Source organism: Trichosurus vulpecula, chromosome 3, assembly GCF_011100635.1.
Source record: "Trichosurus vulpecula isolate mTriVul1 chromosome 3, mTriVul1.pri, whole genome shotgun sequence".
Taxonomy (NCBI): Eukaryota; Metazoa; Chordata; class Mammalia; order Diprotodontia; family Phalangeridae; genus Trichosurus; species Trichosurus vulpecula.
Genome location: NC_050575.1, coordinates 47,754,953 through 47,777,692, shown reverse-complemented (window position 1 = coordinate 47,777,692; position 22,740 = coordinate 47,754,953). Strand labels below are relative to the sequence as shown.

At 39.0% G+C, this 22,740-nt stretch overlaps 1 pseudogene; it reads right to left on the bottom strand.

The window, feature by feature from the left end:
• Positions 1 to 11,209: 11,209 nt before the first annotated feature.
• Positions 11,210 to 21,132, bottom strand: LOC118842030 (annotated as a pseudogene).
• Between the last annotated feature and the right edge of the window lie 1,608 nt (positions 21,133 to 22,740).

Below are 22,740 nucleotides of genomic sequence, written 5' to 3'. Positions count from 1 at the left end.
ACTGGGTGCAAAGCCCCAGGACCACACCCTTTTGCTAACTAGGTGCAGCTCCTAGCCCAGTTAAGGAACAACTAGATTAGCCAAGAATAGTACCCAGCTCAACTCAGGACCAAGATCCAATTTAGCTCAGGAATAGCTCAAAATCCAACCCAGGGACATGTTCAAGCTAGCTCAGGCACAGGTTCCAGGCCAGCTCAAGAATAGGCCCAACCTAGACTATCCCGACCCAGCATTAGAACATTTCTAGGATCAGTTCAGGAACAACTTATAGATCAGCTCAGGAACAGTTTGTCATAGATACAGCTACGAGACTAGTTCTGAACCAGCTCCTAGACAGTCCCCAATCTAGTCCACTCTAGTCTAGTCCAGGAATAGCTGCTGGACCAGTCCAATAAAGGTCTGTCCCTAGTCTCCAGTTGAGATATAGCTTCCAGACAACATCTCCCAACCTAGTTCTGGAAAATCCCAGCACAGGAACAGTTCCCTGCTCAGGAGAAGCCTCTAGTATAGCACAAAAACATCCTACTTCATTGTAGCACAGAAATGGCCCTCAGACTAGATCATGAATGCTTCAAGTACAGCACAGGAAGAGTTCCCAGCCCAAACCAGCCAGGAGCAACCTCTAGCACAGTCTAGTTCAGAATATCCCCTGGACCATGTTAGCATCAGTGCCTAGTTCAGTTTGACACAAAACACTTCATTTCTCTACCCAAAGTACCCAGAACTCATTTGAGAAGCATTGTCCAAATAAACCCAGCTCAGGAACAATTTCTACCCCAGCTCAGGAAGGGCATGCAGCCCATCATAAGAATTGTTCTTAGCTTAGCTCAGGGCAAGGGCAGCTCTAGCTTACTTCAAGAATAGCTCTTAGATCTCAGCGCAGCTCAGGAACAACACCAAGACAAATCCTGAAACAGCACATAGGTTAGGCTGAGATTGAACCTGGATCTCTAATGTCAGCTCAGCAACATCCATGAGTTTCAAATTAATCTCTGTCTCTATAACAGGAGTCTACCATAACCTATCTAATCAGTCTTCTTATCTCTCAGTAACATTAGTTGTTACATTTATTACTTGTCAAACCTCTAGTCCTTTACATCAAAATTCTCTCTCTCTCTCTCTCTCTCTCTCTCTCTCTCTCGTGCATATACCCCAGCCCACTTCCATTCTCTAAGTCGGCCAAGACTGTACTTTCTGTCTCTGTAACAGGAAAATCTCAAACTGAATCTCTGATATCAACTTCTGGATGTTCTTCTTTTTCCTCCCTCACTCTGGGTCCATAGCTCTTGGAATGACTGCTCTCCCCCTTTGTATAGTCATATCTCTGTCTTTTCACCCAAGATCCATAGCAGAAGGAAGTAGGGAGCCTTAGACTTGGTTTTGACTTCATCTTCCATCACCTGAAAACTTCCCCTTCCATAAAACAAGGGGAGATAGTGAAAAAAATTCAAGAAATGGGGAAAGGGATGAACCTAGATACCCTAGTTTCCACAATGGTCCCCAAATATTGAATCTTACCTCATCAGCCCTTCCTTTTGGAAAAAAAGAGGATGATCAGAGGTCTATGGAACGGAGGTCAGCATCAGGATAGTTTGGGATAGGTCACCTCCCAGGGCTTTGTTCCCTAGCTTTAGACCTGTTTGTGTAACAGAGGAGTAGGAATTGGAGAGAGGCAGATCCTAGAATAATGGTAGTCACTAAATTCAGTCATCAATGTTATTTTTACTCCCAGGAAAGGGGTGGTAGGGGCTCTGCCTCAGTGCCCTCGGTGCTAAAAATGAGATGGAAAACCCCAGGGGCCATGGCCACACCAGGAAGTTCCCTTTCTTCTGTTCTTGTGGGAGACTGAGTGAAGGTTGGGGGGATGGGGATCTGAGTGAGGAACTGAAGGTGCTGAGAATGGGGGAACTAAACCAGGGCATGGATCTTATCTGTGAGGAAGAACAGATCATAATTATCTCTTGCTGTCTTTATTTATCTCACTACATGTGCTTTAGCACCTTTGCTTCAATCATCTTCATTTCTTCCAACTCCATGCCTCTTTTTCTCTATTTCTCTTTCTTTCTCTCTGTCTTGCTCTATCCATGTCTTTCTCTATTTCAGAACCTCTCTTTTCTTTCTTTGTATCTTTACCTCTTTGCATTTTTCCGTTTCTCTGTTACTCACCATCTGTCTGCCTTACAACTCTGCTTGTCTCTTTAGACTCTTTCAGTTTCTGCATCTATTTCCATACATATGTCTATCTGCATCTGTGCCTCTTTCTGTACCTCTGTCTCTCTGTGTCTGATCCTCTTCTACTCCGCTGTGGAGTCAGGAAGGTGGTATAGTGAATAGAGAACGAGGCCTAGAATCAAGAAGATCTGAGTTAAAATCCAGTCTCAAACACTTGCTGGCTCTGTGACTCTAAACTCAGAGTCTGCCGTCATTTCCTTAACTGTAAAATGGAGATAGTAATATTAGGATCTACCTCACAGGGTTGTTGTGAAGATGAAATGAGACAGTATTTGTAAAGTGTTTAGCTATCCTGGCACATAGCAGGCACTTAATAAAATGTTTCCTTCCTTCCTTTCTTCCTTCTTCCCAGGAGGAATGAGACATTTCCTTTTCTCCTTGTTCTAGCTGTTCTTTCACTTCCTAAATGCTTTGTCTGAAGCCTTTACTGCACCACCCCTCAAAAAAATTCTAAGGGAAGACTCTGAAGGAATATTTCTGTCTTTAGCTAGCTGACCAGTTACTATAATAAATATACTATAATAAATAGGAGAGGTAGGAAGGATGGTCTGCTGCAACAAAAGCTACAGAGAAAATCTGGAGAGTATGTGGAAAAATTATTCCTTGCTCTTTACAAAAGGACAAGAGCAGTCCTGAGTTTTGTTCTGGCCCCCATTTGTGAGCTCATGGTTGCGAGAGAGAGAGAGAGAGAGAGAGAGAGAGAGAGAGAGAGAGAGAGAGAGATATGAGAGAGCTGAGAGATGAGAGAGTGAGAGATGAGAGAGATGAGAGATGGGAGAGCAAGAGCAAGAGCCATTAGACCTATTAACCAGTTGGTCCAGCCTGAGGTTCCTTGTTAAATATACTTGGTGAGGGAAAGAGGAAAGTGCTTAGGGCCAAAAGAGAGGCTTCAGAGCAGATTAAAAACAGGGTGGAAACCAGAGAAAGAAAGAACCTAGAAAACTTTACTAAAAATCATGAAGATTTGGACAAGGAAGTAAAGATCTTAGGGCACAAGTGTTGTGATATGGTGTCTGAGAATGCAATTTGGATTTTTGGACAGCAATTATATTTCTATATTTTATATGAATGACATACTGCTGGTCAGGAGTGTACCTAACAAGGACTAGTATGAATGTATTTGACTGAAGTCTTGCAAATTTAATGAAAAAGGCTGTAAAGTAAAAATGGAAGGGGAAAAGAAAGAAACTGCCTATGCAAACTGGATAACAAAAAGAGTGACTGTAACATTGGAAGAATAGCTGTTGAGATATCTGGAAGATGACAGGGTCTCAGATGTCTTTCTATATACAAATGTATAAAGTATGGCCAATAAGTAAGATGTAGTTTAATATAAATATTTGAAGGACTCTCATGTAGAGGATTGATTCATTATGATGAATTCATAATTTTGTGACCAATTCTGCTTCTTCTTGGCTTGAGGAAATGACTAGATCTAATGGGCCAGAGTTGCTAAAAAGGCAAATTGAGGCAAAATAGCTTAACATCCCAAAGTGGAATGGGCTGCTTTTGAGGATAAGGAGTTCCCCATTCTTGAGGTCTTTTAAAGTGTGAATGACCACCAAGTTTTAGAAGAGACTCTTTTTTTCGGATATAGGTTGAGGAGATAAACATTGAAGTCTGTTCCAACTCTGAAATTTTGTGATTCTATGAGCTTTTGTACAAAAAAAATCAATGAATCCACAACTAACTAGAATTTTTTTTGCCATAAATATTTCTGAGAAATAATGACATGCTAAATCTCTGAGAAATAGATGATTTTACAGGAAATCCCAGTCCCAAATCCCTAAGTGGTCAAATATATGAACCACTTAGTTATTGCTAAAGTCTAGAACTGATGGGAAACACAAATTATCAATTACCCCGTTGAAAAAATGCAAAATAAACTTGTACTGAGCTAACACCTTTAAACCCAACACATTGGCAAAGCTAGATAAAAAGATGAAATTAAAGGCTCATGTGGCCATGGAATAAAGTCAAGTCAGCAAACATTCATTAAACACCTACTGTGGGTGAGGCAATGAGTCCTAGAGATACAAAGAAAGTAAAAAAATAGTCCCTGCTTTTCAAGGATCTCACAGTCTAATGGGGGAAGATGATGTACAAACAAATATGTACATGCAAGATATGTGCAATTGTGGATAGAGCTCAGAGGGAAGGTGCTAACATAAGGAGGAGGGGGAGCAGGAAAGGCTTCCTGTAGAGAGCGATATTTGAGCTGAAATTTGAAGGAAACCAGAAAAACCAGGAAGTGAAGGTGTGGAGGGAGAACATTTTAAGCATGAAGGGCAGCTAATGAAAATGCATGAAGTCCAGAGATAGAGTATCTTGTGTGAGGAACAACAAGGAGGCCAGTGTCACTGAATAATATGGTAGGTGAAGGTGAGTAAAGTGCCAGAAGCCACTGTAGTTTATTGTGAGTGCAGGCGTGAATAACATGGTAAGACCTTCAACATAGGAAGGTCACTTTGGTAGCTGAGTGGAAGATGACTGGTGTGGGAAGACTTGAGGCAAGGGAACCAAGTCAGAAGGCTATTGTAATAGTCCAGGTGTAAGATGATAAGGGCCTTATCAGGAGGATAGCAGTGTCAAAAGAGAGAAGGGGGCATGTATAAGAGATGTTTTAAAAAGTATAGACACATCTTGGCAACAGATTGAAATAGAGGGTGAGAGAATGTGGGGAGTAAAAGATGACACCTAGGTTGTGAGCTTGGGTGAATGGTAGGGTGGTAGTGGTGAAATTGGGAAGAAGGAAAGATTTGGGAGACAACTTGAGTTTTGGACATGTAGAGTTTGAGATACAGTTCAAGATATCCAATTCAGTTGGAAATGAGAGCCTGGAGATTAGGAGAAAGGTTAGAGCTGGATAAGCAGATATGAGAATCATCTATAGAGATGTTAATTGAGTCAATGAGAGCTGAAAAAATCAAATGAAACAGTAAAAGAGGAGAAGAGGGCTCAGAACAGTTTTGGTGGGGGACACCTGCTGTTAGCAGTTATGAGTGGGATGAAAATGCTGAGAAGTGGTTAGATAGGTAGGAGGAGAACAAGAAAAGAATAGATTACAAAACAAACAAAACAAACAACCAAACCAAGCCTAGTGAGAATAGAGCATCAAAGAGAAAAAGTTGACTCACAGTGTCAAAGGCTGAGGAAATGATAAGAAGAATGAGGATTAAGAAAAGGCCCTTAGATTTGGCAATTAAGATCATTACTAACTTTAGAGAGAATAGTTTCAGTTGAATGATAAGGTTGAAAGTCAGACTGCAGAGACTTAAAAAGAAAGTAAAAGGAACAGAAGTGGATCTACCAATTCTAAATAGTTTTCCCAAGAAGTTTAACTATGAAAACAAAGGAAGACATGAGATGTTAGCTAGCACAGATAGATCAAGTGAGAGTTTTTTGATGATGGGGAGACATGAGCATGTTTGTAGGAAGTAGGGAATCAGCCCATTCTAGGGAGATTTCAAAGATAGAGTAATAGGGAAAGATTGAAGGTTAGTGAGACTATGGAGATAACAGAGAGGGCAAAATATGGAATAAGATGAGATGGAATGGGCTCAATTGTTCTCATAGAATTGTTGACCTTGCTAAGAATAAGGGTGAGACTTTTTTTTTTTCAAATGAGACAAGTGTAAAAGAGGAGATAGTACCTGTGATATGAGATGAGGTAGAGGGTAGAAGTGGAAGCCCTCAGTAGGTGGCTATGCAACAAGGATCTCACCACAGAGGGTTTGAGTGAGAGGGAGCCATGGGAGGCCTGTCTAGGGATGAAAAGGGGAGGGGGGAACATTTATCACTAAGTGCTATGTGCCCGGCACTGTGCTAAACCCTTTACTAGTATTATTTCATTTAATCCTCCCAACATCCCTGTGAAATAGGTGCTATTATTATCCCCATTTTACTATTGAGGAAACTAAGGCATAAAGAGGTCTAGTGACTTGTTAAGGGCCTCATAGTATCTGTGGATATATCTCAACTCAGGTTTTCCTGACTCAAGTTCTAGCAATTTATCTACCTAGTCATGTAACTACTTTCTATGAATGAAGAAGTTTGGAAAAGCTGCTGTGGTGAGTTGGATAATGACTCTATTAGGCAGAATTGCCTTGCTACAAATGAGAAGCCACTTGAGATTATGTAACATTAATTTGTAACATTAATCACAGTTTTGTGATTTTCTTCAGCTTCACTGAATAATGTGAACAGGAGAATAGACATTAGATGGTGAAAGCAATTCAAGTCTGAGGCTTGGCAGAGCAAGAGTGGTGATAGGATAAGGGCATAAGGGACTTGAAAGGAGAAGATAGAGTTCAGTTAAACAAGGGGTAATGATGAGTACAGCCAGTGCAGAGAAATTGGACTGGAAAAGAACTGAAGGGTGGAATGGATTGGTGGTTATGAGGAAGATAAAGAACAAGGCTCCAACGTAGAGAGAAAGATGGAATGACAACAGGTTGTGATCAGATAAAGGAATTTCAGAAAATGGAAGTAGAAAACTTGTGGGTTATGGCAAGGCCAAGGGTCTGACCATCTGTAACTTAGCTGGAATGGAAGAATACTGGTGATAGCAAATGCATAGGTTGAGGAACTGGGATGTTACGGTATTTGATGGAGTATGAATATATATGTGGAAGTTTCCTGGTCTGAGGGTAGGAGTTGGCAAGGAAAAACAGTGGCCCAGGCTCTGATTTTTTTGAGGAAGGAAGGAATATCCTGGAGATATGTAGATATCAGTTACTAGAAGTTTGATTAGGTTATAAATTTAGAGTGAGTGAATTTAAAAGAAGTTAATGACTAATGATGGCAAAAGGATAGTCTCGAAATGGCAGTGGGGTGTAGGGAGTATTCTGGCTCATACACCATAACCAGAAAATCAGGGGTATGAGTGAACTAGTGCTGGAAAGAGTGGTTAGGGAAGCTGTATCAGCAGGTGACACCTAAGTTTGAGTTGAGTGCAAGAAGATGGAAGGAGTGATAAAAGAAAAGATTTTAAGATGAAAGCAAGTTTATTACCTCTGGGGTAGGTATTCTAGAGAGCACAGTAGATTTTGATGGTGATATTATGGGTGGGGTCGAGTTGAATGGGATGGAAATAAAAGAGAGGATAGATAATTGGGGGTGGTTTGTATTCTTTTTTTTCCTTCCCGAATATGTGCTATGACTATGGAAAGCAATATGACAGTGCAAAATCAGAGCTGAATAGTTCTGTCCTGAATAGCTGTTTGAACAGCTCATGTCCTTTGACTTAGAAAAATATTGATAGAAGCTTAATTTGTAATAATAAAACATTGGAAACAATTCATGCAACCAATTATTGGAGAAGGTTCATCATGACATGAAAACAATAGAACGTTTTTGTGCTGTGATAAAATAAATCATAGGAATTATGGAAAAAGAAATATAGAAAGACTTATTAAGTGATATAGCATAAAAAGAATCAAGACAAAAGTATAGACACCAATTACAACTATATAAAACATTACAGCCATGAAATTTGAAAAAAAAAACAGAAATAAAAGTGAGAAAGGTATTTTTCATATTAAATTTGTTAAAGGTTAATATAAAATTTTAAACAATGTGATATTTAAAGATGTTGATTATTTAAATGTTTATTTTGTTGATTGCTATCTAATTTTTAGTAAAAAATATTCTTACCTTGTCTCAATTGAACTAAGGGAAAAGGGAGTTGTTCACATATCAGTCAGAATAATGTATCCTCTTCTTTCTATACAGATGATGATCTCAACCAATCCTGTGAACTCAGCTGTCACTTCCATGCAAATAACCACAACTCTGACCTCTCTTCTGTTCTTTAGAGCAAAATTTCAAATAACCTTTTGGATATTTTCTTTGGAATGTCCTATTGGAATCTCAAATACATCATAGAGTTGTAGACTCTTAGAGTAGAAAGTATTCTTAGAGATTATTTAGTCCAACCCATGCCTAAGCAATAATCTTCTATACCACTCTTACAGTTGAGAAGTTCTTTCATTCAACGATACACTTTTACTCTTGAATTCTTTGACTTCTAATCCTATTAGTGCATATGACTTTTTAAATTCCAGTCCTGAGCTTCCCTTACCACCCACCTTCTCTGCTCCTCTTAATGTCCTGTTGAATGGAACACAAAATGGCAGAAAATTGCCTTGCGGAAGTACTTTATTCTGTGATCAACAATCACTTCTCACAGAGGCTTTTCTAAAGTTCTTCACTTCTTAAGTCCCTTACTTCTTAAGTCCCCTCTCCACTTCCATTCATAAGACCAGAAACCATCTTCAGTAAGCTCTCTCTTTCTTTATTCTCTACACATCAAAACTCATCTACATATCCTCCATTCCTTTCTGCTTTCCTATAGTCACCAAAGAAGAGATAACATTTTATCTTGCTAAGACCAATCTACTTTGGCCTTTCATTGTATCCACCTGCCCTCCACTATCCCTACTGTTTCCTCTGATATTTTACCTAGTTGATAATTCCTTATCTTTCTTTGTCTCATCTACAAGCTCTCCTAATCCTTTTGCTTACAAATATGCCCATATTTTAAAAATCTTCACTAGAGCCCATCGTCTTGTGGTAGAAAAGCACTTATTTTATGCAAGCTGGGTGGGTCTTTAAGGAAACTGGAGACAATTATTGGGGAAGGTTCAACATGGCATGAAAACATGATATTTTTGTGCTGTGATAAAATAAAAAATGAAGAGTTATGGAAGGAGAGAAATATAAAATGATCTAAATGATATAGTGTGAAAGAAGAAGAATCAAAAATGTGCACACTAAGTATAACTATGTAAAAATTTTATGCAAACTGAGTGGGTCCTAAAATGGCCTAAGACATTTGCCTTCCTTGATTCCTAAGCTATAAAGTACCTAGCCAGTGAAGATTTGGTATCATAGGTTTTAGGGGAATTTTGACTGCCCTGTGGGAATTTCTTTCTGATCTTGTATTGCTAATTGTGGCACCTGCTGAGATGCAGTGGTGTTTTATCTGAGTTAGTATCCTTTTTTAAAAACAGGAAATGTATCCTTTTAAATCTTATCATCAACACAGTTTTGTTAAAAATTGAATTTTAGGGTCTACTAGTGTATCATATTCTAAGCCAAACCTAAAGCCTGGGACATGTCTCAGGTATTCCTGGCTCAGAATATTTGGCATCTTTGACAACAGTTGTTTACAATGACTTTGTGGCGAATTTTATTGTTGAAGTGGGGAAAGAATGAAGTAGAAGATGTTGATTCTCACATGATCTTGTGGCTGTAGTGTTGTAAGACACAGGAGCAGAGAAATCCATATTTCCAGAGCAACCAAAACTTTAATATCTTTAGCTGCTTGCTGAAAACCTGGTGAAAAGTCATCTTTCCGCTGGATTCTTCTCAGCCTACTAAAAGTGTTAAGATCTTTTGGTGAAAGCAGAAATCCCAAGCTTGATGTCTACATAGCTCCCTCAGCAGGGGGAGGCAGCTTTAACTTTCTCAGCAAAACAATTCCCTTAATTCTGTAATCTGTTCAGATCTGCTCACTGGGCTTTGAAAAAATTTCCCCTCTCAAGTCATATATGGCAGTAAAGATCAAGGCAGATATACCTCAGAGGAATTTCCACTTTTCAAGATGTAGGTGGCAGTAAAGGGTGAGGGAAAGTGAAAGTCTTTCCCTTATTTCAGGCTGCTCTTTCAAAAAGCAGAACTTTCCTCCCATCAGATCAGCTCCCAGCAGCAACTGCAATGCCTATCTTCCTCTGCTCAGCTGATCTTTTTGTAGCATCTCCTCGTTTTTTTCTGTCTTGTCCTATCTTCTTCATTCTGCTTCAAGATGCTCTGCTTTTGTTTTCATGCTGCTTTTGTCTGTCTCTGGTGCTTGACTCCAGTTACTGCTTTGAAGTTTTCTTTGTGTGAAGTGATTCATCTTCACATTTCTGTCAGATCTGCCTGCCACAAATAGACAATTTTCAATTTTCCAATGGTTATCAGAAAGTTCTACTTATCAGAGTTTCTCAGTTATCATCCTTAAAGTCCCTGCAACAGTCATATGTAAATGAATTGCTAAAAAAATTAAACACTGGCCATCTTTGCCTTCAGTAAGTACTTATTTCTCTGAGAGGCTGCTTTCTTTCAGGTGCTCTCAGAACTATGTTTCTACTTTTTTCCCCTGAGAGGCAAATCAGCCTTCTCAATGTTTCTCACACAAATATCTTATTCCCCTTTTCTTTGAAGAAAATAAAAATTTCCAAATAAGAAAAGAATGCTTTACATATCAATATTTTTTTGTCAACAACCCCCTGGATTGCTAGGATTGGTGGATATTACCATATTTTGTTAACATCTTTGGGATAATTCTAAGTTGTTTCCCAAAATGGCTGGACCAAATAACAATGCCACCAGCAATACCTGTTTTCTTTAATCTTGGCCAATATTTAATTTTTTCGTGTTTCACCATGTTGGCCAAATTTAGGGGTATGAAGTAAAAGCTTAAATTTGCATTTCCCATACTACTAACAATTTTGGTTACTTTGTTTAAAGTTAGCATTTATTTTTAAAAAGTTGATATTTGAATGAAGGGAAGTAATAGGATATGGCTATATGAGTGGTAAGAAGGGGGAGGATGGATGTAAGAGATTTTGTGGAAGGAGAATCAATAAGACTTGCCAACTGATTGGATATAGGGAATGAGGGAGAGAGAAAAATTGAATAAGGAATGACTAAAGATAAATGGTAAAGTTTAGAAGAGGAAATAATTTTGGAAAAATATTCATTCTACTTATTTTATAATATTCTCTTTGTCAAGGTTTATCATGACGCAATCCCAAGTGTTGATAATTATAGCTTTCCATTCTCTTCTAACTTTTTTGGGGGGTTTAAATGTGTTTTATTTTAGACAACCTACATGACATGTTTTTAAAAACAATTCCTCCACTCCAAATAAATCAAGGTCAAAAATAAATGAATAAAGCTCAAGATCACATCAGTCCAAGTTCGTCCAAGCCCTGGTGTTGTGTAGATGACAAAAAGCAGCAGCCAGTTATGATGACAGGTGATCCAAAGTAATCAGCTCAATTTGTTAACATTTCTCCATTTCTAAACCATCCTTAAAGAAAATCATATATGGAGTCACACCATCTTCACCAAAGTCCATGCCATCTGGATTCATGGTTTCACCTATGAACTGATAGTTTTAAAATTTTTTTAAAATTAGCAAGGATGTGTTTGATTTGTTCTGCAGCTCCCGTCATAAAAGGTTTTACTCCATCTGGCTTGTGTTCTTCAAGTCTGCCTTTGATTGATTTCATGCAGTCTTTGATGTACTTTTTGTAGGATTCCTTTGTGAAACTAGTTTCTTGCAGATGATGGTTTATTACTATGTCGACTCCAGTCATTACAGTGGTATCTGTTCCTTCACCCTCAGGGCCTTCAGCAGAGGCATTTCCACCGATGAGTGAATCATCAGTGGTACTGTGATACCTGAACAGCCAGCTATTGCTAGAAAAACCCTGCCCCCAGACCCTAACTAAAAAACCCCAGTTTGCATAAGAAAATCAGACTTAGTTCCTGCCGTTTAGCATTCAGCGGGTGTCCTTGGTGTACCAGCCCCGCCCCCCCAGCCTGTGACTGTTCTGGGAGTGTGGAGTATGGCAAGGGAAGGGCCTGATGCTCAGCAATCTCTGTTTCTTTCCTGAGCGGGCTGAGACATGTCTCTATCTTGTGTCAACAAACCCAGCTGGAGCGTCCCTTGGTCTGCCTATGGCCTTGAAGGATGAAGGCCTCAGCCCCGGACATTCTCTTGAATGCCTTATTCTTATCTTATGTTGTGGGATGTAAATGGCAAATTGGACAGAGAGATCCTGGGTTGTAATTCAGTTGACACTTTGTCAGCAGTATGATATGCTGTACTTGCAGTCTATTTAGGAGGTTCCTCTTCATGTATCATGATCACAAAGGTGGAAGAGGCTTGCCAAGCCTGCTAAAATAACATATGCAAGTTTCAAGAAATAATTAACCACTGCTCCTTGATCTACTGTATAAATTTGACTTCTCCACCCCAAACTCTTGGTCATTTTGATTTGGGTTGAACCCGAATGACCTCCGGCTAATAAATTCTCCATTTATAACTTATACTCTGTGGAGTGTCTCACTCGCTCTTGGTATAACAGTACCATTTGTCCTACTGACAATCTTCCCTTCCACCTCCAGGCACAGATCGTTCGCTATCTCCCAGATCTTGTAAATGTTGGAGAACAGCTCATCATGGCTGATGAGGTCTGGGTAGATGATCACTGTGGCGGTGGAGGCGGCTGCGGTGCTAGCTCTTTGGTGGCCCGGAGCTCCGTGTGAGCGCAATGCAGCCGGAACGGCACTTGTGGGGAGATAGGTGAGCGGGTGGAAAAGGCCGAGTCAGCCACTCTCCAACCTCATATAGAGGGCATGTTTTCCTTATGTCACTCTCTTCTAACTTTTTAATAATGTGACTTTATATTTAGCTAATTTATCCTTGCAGAATTTATTGCAATTGATATACACATACATACATGTTTTATGTATACACATCTGTACATACAGTGTTTATATATATACATATATATACATATATATATATATGTATATGTGTGTGTGTGTCTATTACAGAGCAATACAGACAGAGCACTACAGATAGAGCGCTGGACCTGGAGTCAGAAAGACTCATCTTTCTGAGTTCAACTCTGGTGCTTACTAGCTGTGTGACCCTGGACAAACCATTTACCCTTGTTTGCCTCAGTTTCCCAATCTGTAAAGTGAGCTGGAGAAGGAAATAGCAAACCACTTTCTTTGTCAAGAAAACCCCAAATGGGGTCACAAAGAGTTGGACACAACTGAAATGACTGAACAACAACAACATAACAGCAATATATAGTATATGGGCATGTATAGTAAAGGAATGGTCTAAGCTTATTTTCACCAACCTACTATTCAATTATTCTAATAGTCTTACTGAATAACAGTACTTTGTGTTCTTGAGTTTCTTTGAATTTGAATTCAGATGGCTGCATTTTTTCCTTATAAGTCTTTGCGTAATCTAACACTCATCAACTTTGCTATTTTTAAAATTCAATATTAGATAGTTTTGAGAATTATTGTTTATGATCTAAAATGAGATCCCCATATTCCCTGACCCTGTCATGCCCACTTTAAAAAATTTTTTTCCTTTGATATTCTTGCCATCTTTATATTCATTTGAATTCAGTCTTTATTTTAGGAAGTGTCTCCTTGGTAATTTGATTGATATAACACTAAATCTGTATAGAAATTTAAAGAATATCATCATTTTCCCTACACTCTTATGGCCAAGCCATAAATATTGAATATCTTTTCAGTTATTTAGGCTTTCCTTTTTTTTCTGTGAAATTGATTTCCTTTATTGAAACAGTAAGGCCAAAATAACAATGTGGATGATAATTGTCAAAATGCCTATGTAGTTCTGTATTGCAAAGTGTATGAGACTCTCCATATAGAAGGTAGAAGAAGTAAACCATTTATTCAGACACCAGAGAGCCATATCCCACAAGCCATTTTTGCAGTCTACCAAAGCAGTAAAACATTCTGCACACAATATAACAACCTGGAGACTCACCATCCAAAAACCTCTCACATCTCCTGCTGAGGTCTTCCTCAAAACAAACTTATGGTACAGCTAAGTCAGCCTGTTCAGTTCTAACAATCATGAAGATGGCCATTAGCAGCCATAACATCTCTCTCTCTCTCTTTCTCTCTCTCTCTCTCTCTCTCTCTCTCTCTCTCTCTCTCTCTCTCTCAGCATTTCCTGTGACATAACTTCCTTTTCCTGTCAGGAAGCTTCTCTCATCACATATGTCTTAGGCTACCTGTGATATAAGCAGGTCACATGGCCTATTAATATTTGGGAGAGATCTCCAAATCTAATTGCTACTACATTTATCTATTTAAATCTTTGTATGTGTCCTGTAGGTAAAATGTCAGATATTTAATTCATTTTATTTAACAGTAAGATTGTGTCTACTTTAAAGTAAATTTTACTCTTTGGATTAAATGGAATTTCTTTTTCAGCTCATATTTATCACTAATACAAAAACACTAATGATTTTTCTGGATTTGTTTGTGCCCCTCTATGTTGTTATCTATGTGATCTCAATTTTTCTATTGATTTTCTTGTCTTCCAAAGTAAACAACCATATTATTGACAAATAAAAGCAGTTTTGTCTTTTTTGCTTATGCTTATTCTTTTAATTTCTTTTTCTTGTTGAAACAGCTAGTAATTCTAGCACCATGTTTAATAGTAATGGAAGTGAGTATCCTTGTTTCATCCTGATCTTATTGAGAACATTTTCAGTGCATTTACATTTTTTTTAAAAATGATGTTAGAACTTCAAGGTGATGTGACCAACATGATAGAGAACTAGACATTTTCTCTGATCCTCATGACTTCTCAAACATCTCCAAAACAGACATTATGTACCAAAAGATAAAGCAACTTCAGATGTCTTTATGGTCTAGGTAGACATCAGGAAATCAGTCAGTGCTAAATGCTGAGACTACAAAAAGAGACAAAGGGCAATCTCTTCCTTCAAGGAGTTCACAATCTAATGGGAGAGATGACAAGAAAATACATGTGTAAAATAAGCTAAAAGAGGGAGGACACTAGAATTAAGAGGGAGTAGAGAAAGGCTTTCTGTAAAAAATGGAATTTTAGTTGGGACTTGAAGGAAACCAGGGAAGCAAGTAGGCAGAGATGAGGAGGCAGAGCATTCAAGATGTTTGGTGCTAAGTGATGGAGTATCTTCTTCATGCAACAGAGAGAAGGCCAGTGTCACTGGACTGAACAATATGTGGCTGGGAATAAGGTGTAAGAAGATGAAAAAAGTAAGAGGGAACTAGGTTATGAAGGATTTTGAATGCCAAACATGATTTCATATTTGAAACTGGATAATGATATGATAAGAAACTAATGGAGCTTCTTGAGTTGAATAGGTGGGGTGGGGGAGGACATGGAATGCAAAAAAAGGCAAAAATAAATTTGTGAACTACTCCCCAACCAAATTTCACTCAGTTCTCCTTCCCCCACTTGCTCCCATGCCAGCAGTTACAAGGTTGTGCTAGCTAACCTGACGTTTTGGCTTGCAACAAGATACAACTCCACACCTGGTCTCCCCCACCTCCAGCCCCTGCCCAGTTCCATGGATATCCAAGTTTTAAACTGCATAAATTTTCTGAGGTTTCAATAGCCAAAGCTGTAAAATATCTCTTTGGGGGGGCAGAGTCAAGACAGTGGCTACTTGCTTAAGCTCTACCCCAGGTCCCTCCAAACACCTATAAAATGACTATGAACAAATTTTAGAGCTGTAGAACCCAAGAAATAGCAAAGGGAAGCAGGGCTTCAACCCAGGACAGCCTGGATGGTCACTGGGAAGGGTCTATCACATGGAGCTGGGAGCAGAGCTGAGCAGAACCCGGCATGGGCAGTGCCAGGACCAACCAGACTGGGAGCTGGGCGGAACAGGCGTAGCACTCTGAATCAGTGAGCTGTGGCAGTTCCCAGACTTCTCAACCCACAAACTCCAAAGACAACAGAGAAGGTTAGTGGGAAAAGCTGCTGGTACAGAGTGAAAGGAGTTCACGGTCAGGTGGTGGAGGTGGTGCAGCTCTGAGGCTGCTTCCAGAGCTACAGCTGCAGTGGCCTCCAGCCCCAGGCCCATCTGGTGGGAGTAATTAAGCGGGGGATTAGAGTAGGAGTGCAAAGCCTGCTTTGCCCTGCCTGAGGCACAATTCTGGTTGGTGGTTCTTGGAGGAGAAGGAATGCTGGTGTGGTAGAGCTTGCCATGTAGAAAATAGCAATGCAGCCCCTCAAGCTTGGGACAAAGTACTCTCTACTCTACAAACAGTCGTACCCCAACAAAAAACTCAAGGGTCAAGTACTTGCCTGGGACCATGAACAGGCAGCGAAAATGGTCTCAGATTCAGACTCAGACTTTGGAATCTTTTTTTGGTGACAAAGAAGACCAAAACATACAGTCAGAAGAAGTCAAGAAAGTCAAAGAGCCTACATCCAAAGCCTCCAAGAAAAATATGAATTGGTCTTAGGCCATGGAAGAGCTCAAAAAGGATTTGGAAAAGCAAGTAAGAGAAGTAGAGGAAAAATTGGGAAGAGAAATGAGAATGATGTGAGAAAACCATGAAAAACAAGTCAATGACTTGCTAAAGGAGACCCAAAAAAATACTAAAGAAAATAACACCTTAAAAATAGGCTAACTCAAATGGCAAAAGAGCTCCAAAAAGCCAATGAGGAGAAGAATGCCTTGTAAGGCAGAATTAGCCAAATGGAAAAGGAGGTCCAAAAGACCACTGAAGAAAATACTACCTTAAAAATGAGATTGGAGCAACTGGAAGCTAGTGACTTTATGAGAAATCAAGATATCATGAAACAGAACTGAAGGAATGAAAAAATGGAAGACGATGTGAGATATCTCATTGGAAAACCACTGACCTGGAAAATAGATCCAGGAGAGATAATTTAAAAATTATTGAACTACCTGAAAGCCATGATCCAAAAAAGAGCCTAGCTATCATCTTTCAAGAAATTATCAAGGAGAATTGCCCTGATATTCTAGATCCAGAGGGTAAAATAGAAATTGAGAAAATCTGCCTATCGCCTCCTGAAAAAGATCCCCAAAAGAAAACTCCTAGGAATATTGTTGCCAAATTCCAGAGCTCCCAGATCAAGGAGAAAATACTGCAAGCAGCCAGAAAGAAACAATTTGAACATTGTGGAAACCAAGATGTAGCAGCTTCTACATCAAGGGATCAAAGGGCTTGGAATATGATATTCCAGAGGTCAATGGAGCTAGGATTAAAACCAAGAATCACCTACCCAGCAAAACTGAGTATCATGCTCCAAGGCAAAATACGGATTTTCAATAAAATAGAGGACTTTCAACCTTTCTCAGTGAAAAGACCAGAACTGAATAGAAAATTTGACTTTCAAACACAAGAATCAAGACAAGCATGAAAAGGTAAACAAGAAAGAGAAATCATAAGAGACTTACTAAAGTGGAATTGTTTTGTTTACATTCCTACATGGAAAGATGATGTGTATAATTCATGAGACCTCAGTATTAGGGTAGCTGAAGGGCATATACATGCATACATACCTACATACATATATATTATACAGAGAGGGAGGGAGAGAGAGAGAGAGAGAGAGCAAGCCAGAGAATTACAGAGGGCACTGGGTGAGTTGAATATGAAGGGATGATATCTAAAAAAATAAAATCAAATTAAGGGATGAGAGAGGAATATATTGAGAGAGGGAGAAAGGGAGAGATAGAATGGGGTAAATTATCTCACATAAAAGTGGTCAGAAAAAGCAGTTCGTTGGAAGGAAAGAGAGGGCAGGTGAGGTGGAATAAGTGAATCTTGCTCTCATCGGATTTGACTTGAGGAGGGAATAACATACACACTCAATTGGGTATCTTACCCCACAGGAAAGAAGGAGAAAGGGGATAAAAGTGGGGACAATAGAAGGGAGGGCAGATTGGGGGAGGAGGTATTCAAAAGCAAACACTTTCTAAAAGGTACAGAGTGAAGGGAGAAAATCAAATAAAGGGGGCAGGATAGGAGGGAACAAAATATAGTTAGTCTTTCGCAACATGAGTATTGTGGAAGGGCTTTACATAATGATACACATGTGTCCTATGTTGAATGGAGAGCCTTCTTAGGGAGGGTGGGTAGGGAGGGAAGAGGGGAGAGAATTTGGAACTCAAACTTTTAGAAGCAGATGTTCAAAAAAGGTTGTTTTGCAATCAACTGGGAAACAAGATATACAGGCAATGAGGCATAGAAATCTATCTTGCCCTACAAGAAAGTAAGGGAAAAAGGGGATTGGGGGGGGAGTGGGGTGAGAGAAGGGAGGGCTGATTGGGGAACAGGGAAATCAGAATATATGCCATCTTGGAGTGGGGGGATGGTAGAAATGGGGAGAAAATTTGTAATTCAAACTCTTGTGAAAATCAATGCTGAAAACTTAAAATATTAAATAAATAAGAAAAAAATAAAAAAGAAATTACAAATAAAAGAAAAGAAATCCTTAAAGTCAATTATTGCATCAAAAATGGCTAACATAATATGTGATGTTTCATACCTGTGGCTCTCCATCCCTGTGAAGGATCAAGTGGAAGTGACCACTCATATCTTTCCTTTGGGAGTGAAGATTGGTCAATATGATTTTCCAAATTCAGTTTTGATTTTTATATTATTCTGTCTGTTTATATTATAATCATAGTGTGTATTGGTTTTTTTGGGCTCTATTTACTTTACTTTACATCAGTTGGTATTAAGTCTTCCCTTGATTACCTAAAAAAAGATCTCTTTGGGAGAGCAGAAGAACATAGAGAAAGGGGCATGAAAGGTGTCAGGGCTTGAGGTAGAACTCAACCCAACACACTGAACCCTCCCCTCTCCTTGCAGAGCCCTGGTAGCTTGGTGGCAACAGAAATTAGCCCAGATTTCAATAGCACTAGTGTGGAAGAAATCTGTGCTGCCAGATCAGAGAACTGAGGGGGGTTTGAGGGTGGGGCTGGGGAGTGGGACTGTGTGGCACTACACTAAGTCAGATCCTAGTATCTAGCTGGGACCAGTTCTATTCCTCCCAAAGTCACCAGGAGCAGATGACTTTTTGTTGAACTGTGATTTGCTCAGTTCATATTGAGATGCTTTGATATCCAGGGAAACCATCATCAGAAAGGAGTCAGAAAGTGAGTAAGAGGGGAAGATAAGGGGAAAAAAGATTGAAAGTATCAAATCTCAAGAGGAAGAAAACTCAAAGACCTTGAAAATAAGCAAATAAACTGACAGGGAGAAAACATTAACAGCAAGAGGAAATATACCTCCCTCCTTCCCCCTGCCCTATCTAGTAAACAAGTTCAGGCACCTACAAATAAATGCCACCAAATAATGGAAAATGAATCAACACCTGATGAGACAGAGGACCCTGTGAATTTGAGGAGAACCTGAACCACAACTTGCTAATCCTGAGTGGTTTAAAAGAGAATTGCAAATTATGAGAGCAGAATTTATGGCCTGCATAGCAGAAATAATTGTCAAAATAGAAAAATGGGAATCTGTTATGTCAAATAATCAGGACAACTGATTGGGAATGCAAATATACCAATGTGAAAGACAATCTGGGAGAGGAGAAGGAAAAAGCAATAACGTTAAAAGAAAACATATTCTCTATTCAAGCAAAACATATTGATCTCAAATAAAGATTCTGCAAAGACAACCTAAGAATTACAGGTTACAGAAGAATATGTCAAATTAAAAAATGAACAGCATAATGCAACAAATTCAAGATAACAGCCCAGAATTTCTGAACATAGAAACAAAGTGTCAATTAAAAGAATCTATAGATTGTCTCCAGAAAAAACCCAAGACTGAAAATTCCAAGACACATATAAATTTAATAATTCCATATTGGAAGAAACAAATTTTGTAAGTGCCTGGGAGAAAAACCTTCTAGGTCAAAGGAAAAGAAATTCTAATACAAGACTATTCTGCACCCACTAGAAAATGCAGGAAGAGATGGAATAATGTGTTCTGAATATCAGCCAAGTTCAGGATGTAGGATGCAAATCAGAGCTTAAGGATAAACGAAGAAAGGTGCATGTTCAGTAATAAAGAGATGTTCAAAAAATTTTTAGAAAACCAGACCTGAAGAAATTATTCACTTCTTCACAATAGTCAGTACAAAGGCAGGAGAGGGGAATGAATGCAGCAGTCAAAGGACATCAACAGCAACAGAGGGAGAACACAGAGATTAATAAAAGACTTCCCTCTAAATGCACACAAAGAGATACGGGTGAAGACAGAAGTCAGGTGGAGGTAATAGTGGAGAGGTGGATCTGGGACAGTATAGACAGAACCTTGTGGCACTCAGCCTACAGGTAGAGTCAATGTTTTTTTTTAAAGAAATAAATTATAAAATAGGAGGGTGCATGAAAGGGAGAAGGGAGAGGATGGAGTATGTATAATGTAATAGGGTGAAGTTGAGGGCAAGCAATGAGGGGAGGGTGACTTCTGTGATATCTTAGGAAGAAAAGAACCTGCAGGGAAAGAGGTCAGAGAACGATTAAAAAGGAAGGAAAATATTAAGAGGTCTTGTGGGGGGTGGTGTTCATTGCCGAATGCTTCTAGGAGTGAAGGGAGATATTCAGTGAAGGGAGGCATAAAGGGTGTGGTCTGTGGGGATTCTATACTTGAAATGGCTACTTGTCCTGCCTTGGGAGAGGGAGAGTTGGAGTTCCTGGGAGAAACTGGTGCTTGGGGAAATGTGAAGTTATGTGCCTGAGGAGGAAATTTTGAGTCAAATGAGGAAAGAAGAGGACCGAGGGTCAGTGATAGGTTACATAAGCAGAGACATCAAAGGCAAAGTGCAGGTTAATTTGTTTTATTTTTGGTTTATATTGTGTACTAATCACTGCTATTGTATTTCAGGTGCATTAGGGACAAAAAACTTGCTTAAATTATAAATGATTATTTTTATATGAATATTTTTGGGGATGTGGTTCCAATCATCTGACTTTACATCGTTTCCTATGGGAAAATTTGCTTTGCAATATGAACAAATTGCATGACAAACAATCTCGGAAAGAATTAAATTTGTAAACTGAGGTTCTACTGTATAGGTAATGTGCATCCATGTGGATCTGCCCAGATGTGGTCTAAAGGTGTAACTTGTTATTTGATGAAAACTGCTGGGAAAATTGGAAGGCTGCATGGAAGAAAATAAATTTAGATCTGCAACCTCACACTTACACCAAGATAAATTCAAAATGGATACATTTTGGATGGATACATGGATACATAACTTCATTTCATAAACAAATTACCAACACATGTGTAACCCATGCCCCCAGAGTTATTTGTATGGGACTCTCCTCACTGACAGAAATTGACCATAGGAATACCTCATTTTATTGTGCTTTCATTTATTGTGCTTCACAGATATTGCTTTTATCTTAATTGAAGGTTTGTATCAACTCTGCTTTGAGCAAATCTATTGGCACCATTTTCCAACAGCTTGTACTCACATCATGTCTCTTTTTGGTAATTCTCCCAATATTTAAAATTTTTCATTATTATTATGTCTGTTATGGTGATCTATGATCAATAATCTTTGATGTCACTATTGTAATTGTTTTTGAGTATCACCCATTGTACCCATATAAGATGGTGAACTTAGTTGATAAATGTGTGTGTTCTCATTGTGCCACTGGCTAGCTGTTCCCTATCTTTCTCCCTCTCCTTGGGCCTCTCTATTCCCTGAGGCACAACAATATTGAAATTAGGCAAATTAATAACCTTACAATGGCCTCTAAGTTGTCAAATGAAAGGAAGACTCAATCGAGTTGGTCAACTTAATTGTCGTCTTATTTTAAGAAACTGCCACAGCCACCCCAACCTTCAGAAACCACTACTCTGGTCAGTCAGCAGCCAACAACATTGAGGCAAGACCCTCTACTAGCAAAAAGATTACGACTTGCTGTAGGTTCAGATGATGTTTAACATTTCTAAGAAATAAAATATTTTAAAATTAAGGTATGTACTTTTTTTTCAGAAATAATACTATTGCACACTTAATAGACTACAGTATAGTATAAACACAACTTTTATATGCACTGGGAAACCAAAAAATTTGTGTACCTTACTTTGTTGTGATATTTGCTTTATTGTGGTGGCCTAGAACTGAACTTTTAATATCTCCAAAGCATGACTGTACTTAATGTTCAATGTGTACATTTAAGGGGAGAGTTGGTGAGAACTAGAGAGAAGGAAGATTCTGTTTTTCTGGCTTCCAGGTTTATGAGAGAAGTCATGCCATTCCAAATTCTTTTCAGGCCCCTGAAGGGAGAGAAAGACTCAGAGAAGTCGACATGTGAAGGATCTAGCACCTTTCCCCAACTTACTACATTAGAGATCTCAGGGAACTTTCCCTGTGGTGACACCTGAGATTCTATCTCTTGGTTGAACCGAGTTTTCTCAGTCATATATTTTGTGTATTGTCTGTTACATATTCTCATATGTACACTTCCTTTAATTTCTGTTTCCTATCTGTTTGGATAAATGGGTTTACTTGCTATTTGCTATATGTGTTGATGACTAAGCACTTCATAGTGCTGCTGTACTATACTGTGGTCAGACCACATATTTTCAATTCTGGATGCTGCATTTTAGGAAGAATATGCTAAGTTGGTGAGCATCCAGAAGAAGGTAACCAGGATGGTGAAAGGCCTTGAATTAATTTTGTTGTTGTGAATTCATGCCATGTGACAATGATTTGAAGGAATGGGATGATGTTTTGCCTGGAGAAGAGACGATTTAGGAGCCACATGACAGTCTCCTCAAGTTTATGTTGTAACTCTCTCCTTCTCTCCCCTCTCTCCTTCAAGAAGAATGTAAGCTCTTTAAAGGCAGGGACTATTTTTTGTAGGTTTGTTTTGTTTTTGTGTCCTTAGC